The following is a 3,780-nucleotide window of genomic DNA, read 5'->3' as shown; positions in this document are numbered from 1 at the left end:
CTGCTTAAAAGGGAAACTGGCCAGAGGTACATCTGTATACTGACTTATGGGCTGTTGCTAATGGTTTGGCTGGATGGTCAGGGACTTGGAAAGACCATAAAAGGAAAATTGGTGACAGAGAGGTCTGGGGAAGAGGTATGTGGTTAGACCTTTCTGAGTGGGCTAAAAACATGAAGATATTTGTGTCCCATGTGAATGCGCACCAGAAGGTGACTTCAGCACAGTAAGGTTTTAATAATCAAGTGGATAAGATGACCCATTCTCTGAATATCAGTCAGCCTCTTTCCCCAGCAACTCCTGTCATTGCCCAATGGGCACATGAACAAAGTGGTCATGGTGGTAGGGATAGGCTCATGAACAAAGTGGTCATGGTGGTAGGGATGGAGTTTATGCATGGGCTCAGCAACATGGACTTCCACTCACCAAGGCTGACCTGGCTACAGCCACTGCCTAGTGCCCAATCTGCCAGCAGCAGAGACCCACACTCAGCCCCCGATATGGCACCATTCCCCGAGGTGACCAGCAAGCTACATGGTGGCAGGTTGATTACATTGGACCACTCCCTTCATGGAAGGGGCAGCGATTTGTTCTAACTGGAATAGAGACATACTCTGGATATGGGTTTGCTTTCCCTGCATGCAATGCTTCTGCCAAAACTACTATTCGTGGGCTTACAGAATGCCTTATCCATCGTCATGGTATTCCACATAGCATTGCTTCGGATCAAGGAACACACTTCACAGCAAATGAAGTGCGGAATGGGCACATGCTCATGGAATTCTCTGGTCTTACCATGTTCCCCATCATCCAGAAGCAGCTGGATTGATAGAACGGTGGAATGGCCTTTTGAAAACTCAATTACGGTGCCAACTAGGTGGCAATACCTTGAAGCGCTGGGGTAATGTTCTCCAGGAAGCTGTGTATGCTCTGAATCAGCGTCCGCTGTATGGTGCTGTTTCTCCCATAGCCAGGATCCATGGGTCCAGGAACCAAGGGGTGGAAATGGGATTGGCACCACTCACTATTACCCCTAGTAATCCTCTAGGAAAATTTTTGCTTCCTGTCCCTGTGACCTTGAGCTCTGCTGGTCTACAGGTTTTAGTTCCAAAAGGGGGAGTGCTTCCTCCAGGAGGAACAACAATGATTCCATTGAACTGGAATCTAAGACTGCCACCTGGTCACTTTGGGCTACTCATGCCCCTGGATCAACAAGCCAAGAAGGGGATTGCATTACTGGCTGGGGTGACTGACCCTGACTATCAGGGGGAACCAGGACTGCAACAACACAGTGGAGGTATATCCGCTAGGGCATTGTTCTAGGTTGCTAGCTGCTGGAATGCAATATACCAGAAACGGAATAGCTTCTAAAAAGGGGAATTTAATAAGTTTCTAGTTTACAGTTGTAAGGTTGGAAAATGTACCAATTAAAACAAGTCTTTAGAAATGTGCAATCTAAGGCATCCAGGAAAAGATACCTTGATTAAAGAAGGCTGGTGAAATTCAGGGTCTTTCTCAAGTGAGAAGGCACATGGCGAACACACCTAATCTGTGTGGGGCTGGCGGCTGACAGCTGCCTCTGGGGACAACACGGGGAGTGGCCTCTGGGGAGGCGAGCAGGAGCCAGGTGGGATCGTTTTGGTTGTAAAAAACCAGCAGAGCGAATATAAAGCCTTTTATTTTCTCATGTGAGAAGACATCTGGATGCAGGGGCTCCTGGCTTGGTGAATCCTGCCAGTTTCTTGGCAATTCTTTCGGCTTCCCTCATGAAGACATTCCAGCAACTCTGCACACACCACTCCCAGGATGACAACCCGAGCCAGAAGGACAAGGGGGCTTCCTCGTCCAACCTTCTTTCACAAGGCAGGAAGCCTCTCTCACAAACCTGCCCAAAGACCCTCCTTCCTATCACCGACCAGAACCGCCCCCACCTGGGCCACTTCCAGAGGCAAGGCGGGCTCAGAGGGCAGGTCCGTGGCGCTGCCAGTCTTGGCCGTGGACAGGGGTCCCACCAGCAGCAAAGAGGGGGGCGCGGCTCGGGGTGGTTGGCAAACGACAGGGGAAGGGGCTGGCGTGCTGCGGGGGGAGCTGAGCCCGGTGCCTGCAGAGGAAGAAAAGGGCTGGGAGGGTGAGGGGTGGCCAGGGCAGGGCCATGGCTTGTGGGTCTGGGTGAGGGCCTCCCCTTCCCACTGGGCGCATTGCCTGGGCTGTGACCCAACCCTGCTCAGTCCTTGTTTGTCCTCCCGCTGGTTTCTGCCACAAGGCATCGCCCTGAATCCGCGGTGAGGCTGGCGTTTCGTCACTGGTGCCAGAATCCCCTCCTTCCCCGTGGAAGAGCCCCGGCACCCAGGCCCCCCAGGGGGTGGGCACAGCGCAGCCGGGAAGGGCCAGGGCACACCTCCCTCCTGGAGCTCCAGCTGTGTCCAGCTGTGAACGCCCCCTCGCCGCGGGGCAGACCTTCCCGTGCTGGGCAGGACACAGCCTGGCCTCGGGGCGCCCACCTTGTGGGGGGTCAGGACACGGGGTTCTGGCAAGGACAGGCTGGGGCCGGGGTTCTCACTGCGGGCAGTCTTCGGGGGTCGTTACTCTATGGGGGGCCCAAAGCCTGGGTGTGGGATGGGGTGCTCGCAGAGGGGGGTGTCTATGGGGGAGGGTTGAAGGGATGGACCCAGGGCCCCGAGTGGGAGGGTTTAGGCAGCAGAGCAGCCAGGAGTCCCCAGGAGGCCTTCAGAAGGGCAGAGCCCTCGTGTTTTGAGTGGAGGCTTCACCTCACCCTGTACCTGCAAACCCACGGCGGGTGCAGCCTGTGCTCCACGCGGGGTGAGGGGAGGTGACCAGTGCCAAGGCTGAGATGGGGTGCTCCAAGAATGCTTGGGGGTGAAGGTGGGCTTCCTTGTAGATCAGTCGCCAGCACACCTGGAGCCCCCCCTCCCCCCCCAAGAGAGCCAAGGAACCTTCAGGGCTTTTGTCTCAATGCAGTGGCTTCCTCCTTGGCTTGCCAACTCAGCGGCCAGGAAAGGGCATAGGTAACCCTTCCAGCGGATAATAGAGCCCCTGCCTCCACCCCCAAAGAAGGCACAGGGGCCCTGGGTTTACGTCTCGGTTCTGCCCCTCACCAGCAACGTGGGCTGAGCGGCTTACTTGGTCTCTCTCAGCCTCAGTTTCCTCATCTGTGAAACAGAGCCCTGGAAGGACTTTGTGGACAGACTGACTCCAGCCAGCCTCTGGTACCAGGGTGACTTGGGACAAATGGCCTAAGCTTTTAACCCTTCCTTGGTTTGCTCATCTGTAAATGGACAGTGCATTGTTTTGGGAAGTAAAACAGAATCTGGTACCCAATACCTAGTACCTGTCACTCTTAGCTCACCTCCCATTTTCTTGCTGAGTTTTGTTTCGGGTTTTCAGTCATTTTCCTCCAAACCTGTGTTGCTCTTCCTTTTACCCACAGCGGGGTTAACAACAAAGTAATAGGGAGAAACCAAAGCAAAATGGGTCACATCTCATCTAGTCGTTAAGAGGGATTGGTGCCTGGGACCCAGCGTTGACTGTTGTGAGAACTAAGTGGGATAGGAAGGTTTTGTTCTCCGCGGAGGGCTTCCAGGGCACGGGTAAGGAAGGGGGCCCAGGTGGTGGCTTCCACACCTGGAGGCTGGCTGGGGAGGGGCCTCCACCCTGGCTTCCCCCCTCCTCTTGGGCTGGGTCCTCCAAGGAGTGCTGAAGAGACATTTCCTTCTGGGAGAAGGAATTTGCATGTCTCCTAAGTTCCCGAAAGTGGTAATTCCA

At 54.8% G+C, this 3,780-nt stretch overlaps 1 long non-coding RNA gene across 2 annotated transcripts; it reads right to left on the bottom strand.

Moving 5' to 3' along the window:
* Positions 1-1,674: 1,674 nt before the first annotated feature.
* LOC143678678 (uncharacterized) lies at positions 1,675-3,447 on the bottom strand. 2 transcript variants are annotated; one of them, XR_013173401.1, is made up of 5 exons: positions 3,365-3,443; positions 3,139-3,283; positions 2,778-2,867; positions 2,499-2,584; positions 1,675-2,098 (listed from the first exon to the last, which is right to left on the bottom strand). It is a non-coding gene; the product is annotated as an uncharacterized LOC143678678 (long non-coding RNA). The 2 variants fall into 2 exon arrangements; XR_013173400.1 differs by lacking the exon at positions 3,139-3,283 and having other exon boundaries at positions 3,365-3,447.
* Positions 3,448-3,780: the final 333 nt, after the last annotated feature.

Source organism: Tamandua tetradactyla, chromosome 4, assembly GCF_023851605.1.
Source record: "Tamandua tetradactyla isolate mTamTet1 chromosome 4, mTamTet1.pri, whole genome shotgun sequence".
Lineage (NCBI taxonomy): Eukaryota > Metazoa > Chordata > Mammalia > Pilosa > Myrmecophagidae > Tamandua > Tamandua tetradactyla.
The sequence above is the reverse complement of the archived record's forward strand: the minus strand, read 5'-3'. Positions and strand labels throughout refer to the sequence as shown.